At 36.1% G+C, this 12,635-nt stretch overlaps 1 protein-coding gene across 7 annotated transcripts in view; it reads left to right on the top strand.

Annotated features, from left to right (window-relative positions):
- HECW2 (HECT, C2 and WW domain containing E3 ubiquitin protein ligase 2) overlaps positions 1 to 12,635 on the top strand; it is a 321,506-nt gene that overhangs the window by 227,528 nt on the left and 81,343 nt on the right. The window lies entirely within an intron of this gene.

Below are 12,635 nucleotides of genomic sequence, written 5' to 3'. Positions count from 1 at the left end.
AAAATGACATGATATTTAAAGTATTTAACCATGCTTCTCTCATTCATTCAGCAAATGTTTATAGAGCACCAATGCAAAACAGGTAAGCCAGCTATTTCATAGGATTGCCATTCTCATGGAAAGAGACAGAAATAAACAAATAGCATGCCAAGTATCGATTAATGCTGTGATTAAAAAAAAAAAACAAAAAACAGGGGGATGGAGTCTAGAGAAAGACAGGAGTGGGGAATTATTTTATACAGGGTGGCCAGGGAATGCCTCACAGGTAAGGCTATATGTGAACAGAGATTCAAATGAAGCGAGGAGTAAACCATATAAGGAAAAGAGCATTCAAAGCAAATGAAATGTTTAAGGTACTCAATAAATGCCATCCTCCCTCAAGGTACCCTAGCAATAATAACACAGTAGCATCTTATTCACTTGAACTCAGCTTCCAGCTAGCTTATCTGAGAACCTATAACCAGTCCAAATAGATGTTACAAAAGGCATGTATTTTAATGCATGGGAGGAGCCCTCAGACTCTCATTGAAACTATTGACTTGATTTCTAGAAATTTTAAAAATAAACCTATCATTCCCAGCCAAGAGAAGATTAGAAGTCTCAAGCATGAAATTTAGAATAGATGAAAGAGAATGGATTTGTGATTATGTCCCTGGCAGGGAAGCCTTTCCAGGACACTAGGAAGCTGGAAGCAGGGCCACCTGGCATTTCCTGTACTCTCTCCTCCCAGAGAAGATGGCACATTGCTGGTGCTAAGTTTGGTTCAGCAGCCTGAGAGCCCAATGTTGGTAAACATTCTACTGAATGGAAGAGCATAGGTTGTCCAAGTAAAGACTTAGGAAAATACTGATGGTATTATACCTGGGTATAAAAGAGAAGTACCATATCAGGAATTCAGATCTGTTCTCAGCTCAGACAAGATGTCCCCTGTGTCATGAGGAGTTACACTCATTAGAGAGCCATGGGTCCAGGGAAAGCCCAAGTTGAGATAATGCTGCCATATATTTCTGCTCTGTCTAGAGACTTAACTTACTAAGTCATTTTTGTATCCTTCACTAAAGGAGATCAGGAACTTTTGTATACATAGTGGGGCCCTCCTTTCCTGCCAGTCATAACTTGCCAGACACACTTCAGGAGACAGCTGCTTATTAATAATCCCTGGACCTTGAGAAAAGTTTTAAATTACATTTAGGACACTATTTAAGAAGAGTTACGATGTATTCTTAAGAACAAGTTCTGTCTCATAGTCTTTATAAAAGTTTCCATAGTTAAACACAGGTAAACATTATCTCAGCTATGTGGGTAATGCAACTATGTATTTTATTCCCTGAAGGTTTTGGACTTATTTGGGAATTTCAACCTAAAGTTGTAGGAATTGTAAAGAACCTTGAGTGTGGGCTGGTAGATAGTTGATCTTGCAGTCTACTGGTGGGTTTGCATTTGAACGCTGCTTGGCATGAAAAATATAGAAAGACCCCTTCTATATTGCCTTGTGGACAAAATGGATTATCAAACAGGCCTGAAAGCTTATCACATTAGCCTGATCTATGCTTTGTGCAGTAGGACTTTAATTTTTAGTTAAGTTGGACACCTTAACCGAAGCAGGTATATCTCCCTGTGATTCCTCCCACCTTCCTTTACAAATGACTGGCTTCCAGTTGTCTGAAATAATTTGAACGAACATTTGGAAGATGTTTGTGCTAGGTCTGTAGAGGGCTGCACTGCATTTGGCTGCATTTTAGATATCATAGCTCTTATCCTCCAAGGCAGTTAATAGGACTTTTTCTAGCCCTGAAATTTTAGCTCACCCCCCTTTTTTTTCTCCCAAGATTTTATTAAATGCTACACTGCATATAGTGTAGTATTGGTTTCATGAATGGAATTTAGTGATTCATCACTTACATATAACACCCAGTGCTCATCCCTACAAGTGCCCCCCTCCTTAATGTCCACCACCCATTTAGCCCATCCCCCTACCTACCTCCCCTCCAGCAGCCCTCAGTTTATTCTCTATCATTAAGAGTCTCTCATGGTTTGCCTCCCTCTCTGTTTTTATCTTGTTTTATTTTTCCTTCCCTTCCCCTATGTTCATTTGTTCTGTTTCTTAAATTCCACGTGTGAGTGAAATCATATGGTATTTTTCTTTCTCTGACTGACGTGTTTTGCTTAGCATAATACACTCTAGTCCCCCTTTTTAATGAATTGCTTTGCTCCCAGAACATTTAAAGGGAGTAAACTTTTCCCCCACTTAATATAAAACACTATTAAATACTACAAAGTTATTTTCCCACAGTGACTACTGGTTTTTAGAATTGACATGGAACAGGATATCCAAGTCCTCATCTACATGAAAGGAAATGCTTCTCTAGCAGAGTGTTTTCAAAGTTAGCTCTTCAGACTTACAAAACCTGGCTCCATCTTCTCTTCTCAGTTGCCACATTTTCTTTTTGTGTTTTCGTTTATAGTCATTCAGCACATATTCACATCCTTCTGAATGCTTCATATGTGCATGCCCCTGTGATGGCAGTGATGAAAGCCAGCAGTGTAGCATTAGGCAGTACGTAGCTTTGACTGTGTGCTACACACTGGTGTAAGCACTTATATTAGTTCCTTTCATGCTCACAGCAGCCTTGTAGATAGCTGCTGTTTTTATCCACATTTTAAAGAAGTGGAAACTAAGGCAGAGCATGGTCAAGTGAACTGACCAAGGTCCCACAATTAATATGCAATTTGAACACAGACAGTTCAGCTCCTGAGTCTGTGCTCTTATTCTGCCTTTCACCAGTGAGCAGGGAGAATGGATGTCTTCTCACAATCATAATAAAGGTAGTAGAAGGTACCACAGGATTTCCTACCACCATCGAGGAGGTGGGGACTTTCAGATGCATCATTGAAGGACAGCATATAGTGTGAGCTGCTCTTTGCAATCTGGGCGTAAGTGATCAGTCCTTTCTTGTATCCTCACATAATTTCCCTTGTATTGTTTTCATGACATCTATCTGCATCTGTCTCATGCTATAGCCGTTAACATGTTTTATCTCCCCAAGCAGATGATCCCTTTCTGGGGGGTTCTTGTATTTATTTTTTAATTACCCTCTCTTCCACCTCAGTGCCTTTTACATGGAAGGTTCTCAAAACAAGTTTGATGTATGAAACTTGTCACCTGTAGTTCCCCAGTTTATAGTAATTTCTGCTTTGGACAGATGAAGACTCCCTCCCCACTTCCTCCTCTTTCTGTGCTTTCACCAGAAATAGCTCCTAGATTTGCTCCATTCGACCTCTCTTAATGCCCATGTTGCCTTGGATCTTTCACAATATTGTTTAAACAAGGTGGTGATTATGCTCATACTGCACGTTAACAGTCTTCAAGTTGGGGAGAGACTTTTTTCTAATTACTTGAAGCCAAGGATTTAAATTGGGTGAAATTTCACAGGATTCTAGATCTGGTATCCTCTTTTTGGAAGTTCAAGGGTGAATCATGTCCTTGACTCACAAAAAAAGAATAGAAATAAAATACTGTTTAATTAACTATTAATTAAAGAATAAGAACAAAATCAGGCTTGCCAGGTGAGATAATGATGATGGTGATAATGATGACAGTGATACTGATGATGACAATGATACCTGCAAGTTATTAAACTCACGCCACATGCCAGGCACTGTACTAGGTACTCTCCTATGGATGATCTTATTTGCACTTCATGGCAATTTATGAGGTGGCTGTGATTATTATTATTATTATTATCCACATTGTGTGAAATTTAGGGATGGTAAATAATGTGTATAATTTTAGCAAGCAAGTGAGGAATCCAGGAGTCAAACACTAGCAATGTGACTTAACCACTGTTCTCTACTGGAATGGATTGTCTTTGGAAATGAGAGATCCTTTATTGAGGGTTCCAGGCCAAATGCTGGGGTTGCCAGTACGCTTCAAGGCTGAGACATAGATGGATGCCCTGATGAGATCACAGGTATTCTAGCAGAGGATACACCACCAGAGACGTATACGTGGCTTCATACTTAAATACCATTGATTTCTTATGCTAGGGGTACTTAGGATAATGAAATATAATAATAATAATAGCTTATTAGATGCAAGGCTCTATGTTAGGGATATTATATTAGCTCATTAAACTTTCACAATAACCCTATGGAATAGGTTTTGCTATACATGAAGGAACTAAGGCTCAAAGAGATTAGGTGTGTAAGTAAACTCTTAGATACAAACCCAGGTCGTTCTGTATTCAAGGCCGTTAGCAGTTTTTCTATAAAAGATTCGACCTTACTGGCCACTAACCACCTGACTAACTTGAAGTATGTCATTTATATTAACTGGATCTGAGTTTCTTCATCTCTACATACACATTTTTCATGTGCTTATTGGTCATTTGTATATCTTCTTTGGAAAAATTTATGTTCAAATTCTTTGCCCATTTGTAATTGGATTATATATCTTTGTATTATTGAATTGTAAGAGTTCTTTCAACAGTATATTCTGAATACTAGTCCCTTATCAGATATATGCTTTGCAAATACTTTCTTTTGTTCTTTGAGTTGTCTTTTGACTGTCTTGATGGTATTATTTACAACACAACATTTTAGATTCTGATGTAGTCCAGTTTATTTGTATTTTTTGTTGTTGTTGCTCATGCTTTTGGTGTTGTATCTAAGAAAACATTACCTAACCCAAGATCATAAAAATTTACTCCTGTGTTTTTTCTAAGAGTTTTATAGTTTTAGCTCTTACATTTAGATCTAGGATCCACTCTGAGTTAATTTTTTATATGGTGTGAGGTCAAGGGTTCAATTTAATTTTTTGCCTGTGAACATCTAGGTCCTAGCATCATTTATTGAAAAGACTATTCTTTCCCATTGATATCATTAGTTATTAGGAAAGTGACAGAACTACAGTGAGACACCACTACAGACCCACTTGATAGGCCATCAAAAAAAAAATCTCAAAAATAATAAATGTTGGCAAGAATGTGGAATCTGGATACTCATATGCTGCTGGTGGGACTGTACAACAATACAGCCATTTTGGAAACAATTTGACAGTTACTAAAAAAATGTTGTGCAAAGAGTTGCCAGATGATCCAGAAATTCCACAACCATGTATATACCCAAGAGAAATGAAAATACACTTTCTTCTATAAAACTTGTACACAGATATTTCGTAGTAGCATTATTTGTAACAGCCAAAGTGTGGAAACAACCCAAATGCCCATCAACTGATAAATGGGTAAATACATGTGGTAGATTCATACAATGGAATATTATTTGACAATACAAAGTAATGAATGACTGATACAACATGGATAAGCTTTGAAAATGTTTGCTAAGTGAAAGAAACTGTCACAAAAGATCACATATTATATGATTCCATTTATATGAAATGAGCAGAATAGGCAAATCTATAGAACTATAAAGTGGATAGGTGGTTTCCTTCAGTTGGAGGTGCAGTGGGACCTATAAATCCTTGATTCTTTAGATTTGAAGTTGAGATGATATGGTTCAAAAACTAGATTTGCCATGAAATATGTAATGCTTTTGTTTCTGCTTTTAATTCCAGGTTTCTTGTTCAAAATTCTACTGTGTGTTGTGTTTTAATCAGTATTTTCTTCCATTACTTGATTTTCCTAATTATTTTGATTCTGTAATGGTGGGACTGGAACTGAGCCAAGTTTTATTTTATGCAAGATCATCCTTATGAAACTCTGATCAACATCTGTGTTTATTTGTTGGATCTAAGGCCTAGGATTTTCACCTAACATATAGAACACATTTTGACTTGCCTCATTTTAAAATGAAACATAAACAAAGAAAGCAAGCCAATATATAAAAAAAATTCTGCTTGCTTTTTATTGTAATAATTCTTAAATTTTTATACACTCTCAGTGTAAAAACTAAGGGTAATTTGGGATCTGGATACAGAAGCAATATAAATGTTTTATATTTTTGCAAGAAATATGCATCAATAGTATTAAAATGTGACTTGTTTAAAATGCTTCTGATTCTTGGCTGGGTTTGATCATTAGTATGTGCTCATGGGGATAATATATTTGGAAGACAAATATGCGCTTTAATAAGAAAAACCAAATGTATTTAACCTAGGAACTAACTAACTTTCTTTCTTTCCTTCTCTCTCTCTCTCTCTCTCTCTCTCTCTCTCTCTCTCTTTCTTCCCATTGTTAATTTGATGGATTTGAGAAAATTGTGCTGCAGTGGGGTCAGAATTTCTGGATCCATCACTATCTGACCTCTGTGAACCTCAGTTTTCTCTAAAGTGAGGATTAGTAACCTATCCTTTCCAGCTCCTGGGACTGGAAATAAATGAGAGTTTCATCAGTTTAGAATTTCATGAAAAGGATAAAGATATGTTATTAATGGCCAAATCCTTTTTCTAATAGGAAATATACAATGGTTTTATAAAGAAAATGATGTAGGATTAGTATAGTGTCCCATTCTTCCTCTTAACGTACTGCTGATTTTCTGTACCCATGATGGTCCAACAGAATGGTTTTTTCAAAGTAGGGTTCCTTTTGCTATTGTTTTTTGTTGTCCTTGTTGTTCATGACCACTCCAGGGTAGTCTGTCTTCAGATGTTTTCTCCTATCTTAACCCAGAACCATCTCTTTCTCTACCATGGCTATTGTGGTCATTCTGGTTGATTTCTCTCTGTGTCTCTTTGTGTCTGTCTCTGTGTCTCTCTCTTTCACACACACACACACACACACACACACACACACACACACACACACACGAGAGCTAATGGTGTAAGTTCTAATCCAAAACCTGACAGGCTTGAGACCAAAAAAAAAGCCTATGTTTCAGTCTGAGTCTTAAAGCCAGAAAACACCAATATCCCAATTCAGTTAGGCAGATGGATTTACCTCTTCTCAGCCTTTTGTCCTATTTGAGTTCTTCAGTTGATTGAATTAGGTGTGCCCACATTAGGGAAGGCAATATGCTTAACTCTGTCAGCTGATTCAGATGTTAATCTCATCAAGAAACACACTCACAGACACATCCTGAAGTGTTTGGCCAAAGGTCTGGGTACTGGTGGCCCAGTAAAATTGACATATAGAGTGAACCATCACAGACCCATGTCAGGGAAGTATTATCAGTGGAATATCTATTGCAGAGGGTTAAGGATAACAAAGAGAAAAAGGCAAAATGGCATTGATAATTAGAAAAATACCATAAAGCTTATTATTTCTTTTTTCTAATGTTCGTTTATTTATCTTGAGAAAGAGAACATGTGAGTGGGGGAGGGACAAGGGGGTGGTGGAGAATCCCAAGCAGGTTCTGCACTGTTAGCACAGACTCCGATGGGGGGCTCAATCTCACAAACCTCGAGATCATGGCTTGAGCTGAAATCAAGAGTCAAATGCTCAATTGACTAAGCCACCCCAGGTATCCCGCTTATTATTTCTTAAGTTCACACAATGGGATTATCATTTGGTTCAATTTTTAGAAAAGAAAGTTATTTTTTGATTCCCCTTCCAGATGTTAAATATGGAATAACTTTTTCCCCCCTCCCTTTTGGCTTTGTACTCGCAAACAGTATAACACAAAATGTTTTACCGAGATTATTCTACATGGGCTTAAATTGAAATACTAAGAAACTTGAAACTTTAAGAATAACATATCATAAACTTCATTTTTTTAAATAAAAATCTAAAATGCTAACCATCTTTTTATTTAAGGTGAAATGTCTTTTCCCATATTTTCTTGTGTTTTTTTTTTCCTACAAAAATCATATGCTATATCTCCCAGCTAAAATTGACATCCATTTCTATACCCAAGCTTGGTAACTCTAGAGCTTTGTGACTTTGGATGTCAGATTGGGGGTTTGAGTAGCAGAATGGTTCAAATAACCAACTTAGATGACCATGGCAAGTAGAAGTTATGGTTATGAGGATAGTTTTTAGAAGAGAACAAATATTTGTACAGTGAAAGTTACCACAGTTTGAGCCTACTTCTCATTTTACCAGAGTATAATAGCCTCTGTGGCTGCAGAAGTTGCCCCCGTGATGGCATAGGTTTTGGTTGTATCCCGCAGGAAGCTGATAGCCACAATTTATGGGGTCAGGCTCATCTCAATGAGTAAAATGCAACTTAATATTTGGAAGTCTCAAGTGAATTCCTAAAATACCTTAGCAGGATAAGTTCTACACTTTGAGAAATATGCTTTTTGTTAGTTCGATGACTACATTTCTTCTTTTTGTGGCACATCTCTAATTGCTTTGAAGTAATACCTCTTTGTGGTGGTTACCTGGTTTAATAACCTGAAGTTATACAGCAATCCAGGTGGAGATGGAATGAAATTCTAAATTTGTAAATCGCATTGTGGTTTTTTAATGATCTCTTGCTGATTTTTAAGGGGGTAAAAAGGTGTTAGATTAAATAATAATAAGTCACATAAACACACATAGGAGGTAATGGGAAAGAATATTTCTGGGACAGTGTACCGTTTTGAATGAGAGAATAGAGCAGAAATTAGTTTCATGAGTGTATTTCTGAGTAAAATGCTAGACTCATGGAGTCTTGAAGGAATTATCCAAGTATGGAGATGGCCTTTGTCTTTTATTTTTAAACAGTTATCTTCATGACTTGCACTGGATATTTTTTATAAAATACAATATGCTATTTTTAAAATTTTATGGCAGTGACTTTCTGCTCCACCTAAAATGGGCTGATTTGGACAATTCCATCCTCAGTCTTCTATAGTGATGTGCTGCTAAATGTTTAAAACCCAGCTCTCCAAGGGAATTGCGGAGGAAGGCTGATGTGTAGAATTTGCCATTTTCTGTGGGGTAAATAACCAATTTCAGGCTGCCAGCATATTCCCCTAAAATCTCACAGTCAGCTCTCATGAGCTGGTACAAGCCATCCCACCATATCACTGGCTCTCCTAATATATTTCCTACAGCTAAATACCACCACTCCTAACATGTAAAGTACCCTTTGGCTAATATTTTATACCTAAAGTGTTGAGGATATTGTATTTATCCACATCTGCTAACTGACCAGCTGTTTCCAGAACTCTAGCCCAAGCACCATAGATTCCTGTTTTGTCTCCTCATGATTTTAGGTCTCTGATCATAGCAGTTTAAAAAAAAGACCTTCTTTAACTTATTTTGTGACTAATACAGATGTCATGAAATATTTGGGATCACTCCTTCTTTCAAAAGACCAAGTGATGGAAAACATTAGCATGACTATTTTTTTACTTATGATAAACTGTATCAATCAGCTTTTTCATTTCTCCTACTGCTAAGAGCACTGTTGGGATATAATGCAAAGAAAATAATAGCATGTTTATTACTAATAATTGGATAAATACTAGGGAGGGAGCCAAGAGCTGAGAAGAGATTTATATTTTGGAAGGGAGAGAATATGAGTATGATCTTCATAAAAATTAAGGTAGATTACAATTAAGTGTTTTTTGAGCATTTCTAAGACTTTGTAGAGTTGAGAAGCCAGAAGTAACAACAGATTCAATATGCAATGCTTCTGACTTATAAATTGTTGTTCTTTTATTGTTTCCCTTGTATATATACCACATCTTCCCCATCCATCCATCTATCAATGGACATGCAGATTGTTTCCATATTTGGCAGCTGTAAATAATGGTAACAGTAAACATGGGGATATGTATATCTTTTTTGAATTAGTGTTTTTGTTTTCTTTGGATAGATACTCAGAAGTGGAATTGCTGGTTCATCTGGTACTTCTATTTTTAATTTTTGAGGAATCTTCATGTTGTTTTCCACAATGGTCATGCCAGTTTACATTTCCACCAACAGTGCACAAGGCTTCTAGTTTTCTCCACAACCTGGCCAACACTTGTTATTTCTTGTCTCTTGATACTAGCCATTTTGTCTAGTGAAATGATTTTGCAATATTGGTTTGATTTGTATTTCCCTGATGATTACTGATGTTGAATTACTTTTCATGTGCATGTTGGTCATCTGTATGTCTTCTTTGGGGAAAAAAATGTCTATTTAGATCCTCTGCCCATTTTTAAATCAGATTGTTTTTGTTTTTGTTATTGAGCCTTGAGTTCTTTATATATTTTGGATATTACCCCTTATTGGATATATGATTTGCAAATATGTTCTCCCATTCAGTAGGTTGCCTTTTTATTTCATGGATAATTTTCTTTGATGTGCAGAAGCTTTTTAGTTTGATGTAGTGTCATTTGTGTGTGTGTGTGTGTGTGTGTGTGTGTGCACGCATGCACGCACACGCACCTTTGCTGCCATTACCTCTGAAATGAATTCCAAAAAGATATCACTAAGAATGATGTCAGGAAACTTATCATCTATGTGGTTTTCTAGGAATTTTATGGTTTCTGATATTACATTCAAGTCTTTAACCCATTTTCAGTTAATTTTTGTGAATGGTGTAAGATAGTAGTTCAGTTTCATTCTTTTGCAGGTGGTTGTCCAGTTTTCCTAATGACATTTATTGAAGAAATTATTCTTTCCCCATTGTGTATTCTTGCCTCCTTTGTCACAAATTGATCATGTATACTTTGGTTTATTTCTGGGCTCTCTATTCTAGTCTGTTGATCCATGTGTCTCTTTCTATGCCAATACTATACTGTTTGGATTACTATAGCTTTGGAATAGATAATAGAGTTTGAAATTAGGGAGTGTGACTCATTTCAGCTTTGTTCTTTCTTAAGATTGCTTTGTTTACTTGGGATCTTTTGTGGTTCCAGATTTTAGAGTTGTTTGTTCTATTTCTGTGAAAAAATGACATTGGAATTCTGATAGGGATCGCATTGAATCTGTAGATTGCTTTGGGTAATATGGGCATTTTTGCAGTATTAATTTTTCTGATCCATGAGCATGGCATATCTTTCCATTTATTTGTGCCTTCTTCAACTTCTTTCACCAATGTCTTATAATTTTCAATGTACAAATATTTCATATCCTTGGCTAAATTTATTCCTAGGTATTTTTTTCTTTTTCATGCAATTGTAAATAAGATTATTTTCTTATTTTCTCTTTTTGATAATTTCTTCTTAGTGTATAAAAATGCAAAATATTTCTATATATTGATTTTGTACCCTGCAACTTTACTTAATCTATTTATTAGTTCTAACAGTTTTTTAATGAAGTCTTTAGGAGTTTCTATATATATAATTATGAAATATGCAAATAATGATAGTTTTACTTCTTTCTTTCCAATTTGGATGCTTACCCCCCTGTCCCCCCCCCCCGCCCCTCCCTCACCCCACCCCCTGCCTAACTACTCTGGCTAGGATTTCCAATACTATGTTGAATAAAAGTGGTGAGAATGGGCATCCTTGTCTTCTTCCTGATCTTAAGGGAAAAGTTTTCAGCTTTTCTGTCTTGAGTCTAATGTTAGGTGTGGGCTTGTCATATATAGCCTTTTTATGCTGAAGTACATTCCATCCATACTCACTTCATTGAGAGTTTTTATCATAAATAGGTGTTGAATTTTGTCAAATGCATTTTCTGCATCTATTGAAATGATCATACAGTTTTATCCTTCATTTTGTTAATGTGATTTATCACACTGATTGATTTCAGATTTTGAACCATTCTTGCATTGCTGGAATAAATTCCCCTTGATCATGGTATATGATTCTTTTGATGTATTGTTGAATTTGGTTTGCTAATATTTTGTTGAAGAATTTTACATCTGTATTCATTGGGGATATTGGTCTGTAACTTTCCTTGTGTTCTGTCCCTTTCTGGTTTGGTTATTAGGTAATGTTATCCTCAAAAAATGAGTTTGGGAAGTGTTCCCTCTTTTTCAATTTTTTGGATGAGTTTGAAAAGGGTAGTATTATTAAATCTTATTCAAATGTTTGGTAGAATTTACCAGTGAAGCCATCTGATCTTGGATTTTTGTTTCTTGGAAGTTTTTTGAGTACTGATTCAATGTCCTTAACAATAATTGATCCAGTCGTATTTTCTATTTCTTTATTATTCAGTCTTGGAAGATTGCATGTTTCTAGGAATTTACCCATTTCTTCTATGTTGTCCAATTTTTTGGCATGTAATTACCTTTTTAAAAAATTTTTTTAGAATTTTTTATTTTAGAGAGAGGGAGAAAGAGCAAGAGAGAGAGTGAATGGGGGAGGGAGCAGAGGGAGAGAGAGAGAAAATCCCAAGCAAACCATGCTCAGCATGGAGCCTGATATGGAGCTGAATCCCAGGACCCTGGGATCATGACCTGAGCTGAAACCAAGAATCAGATGCTCAACTGATGGAGCCACCCAGGCACCCTGGCATGTAATTTTTTATAATTCTTTTGTATTTCTTTGGTATCAGTTGTGATTTCTCCTCTTTTATTTCTGATTTAATTTATTTGAGCCCTCTTTTTCTCCTCGTCTGTTGTCTAGTTAAAGGTTTGTCAATTTTGTTTATCTTTTCAAAAAAACAGCTCAGTGAAACTAAGGTCTCTTCTATTGTCTTTTTAGTCTCTATTTCATTTATGTCCTCTCTTATCTTTATTATTTCCTTCCTTCTACTAACTTTGGAGTTTGTTCTTTTTCTGGTTCTTTTGGGTATACAGTTATATTGTTTACTTAAATTTTTTCTTGCATCTTGGAGTAGACCTGTACTGCTATAAACTTCCCTCTTAGAACT

The sequence above is a fragment of the Panthera tigris genome, chromosome C1 (assembly GCF_018350195.1).
Source record: "Panthera tigris isolate Pti1 chromosome C1, P.tigris_Pti1_mat1.1, whole genome shotgun sequence".
In the NCBI taxonomy this organism is placed as follows: Eukaryota; Metazoa; Chordata; class Mammalia; order Carnivora; family Felidae; genus Panthera; species Panthera tigris.
The sequence above is the reverse complement of the archived record's forward strand: the minus strand, read 5'-3'. Positions and strand labels throughout refer to the sequence as shown.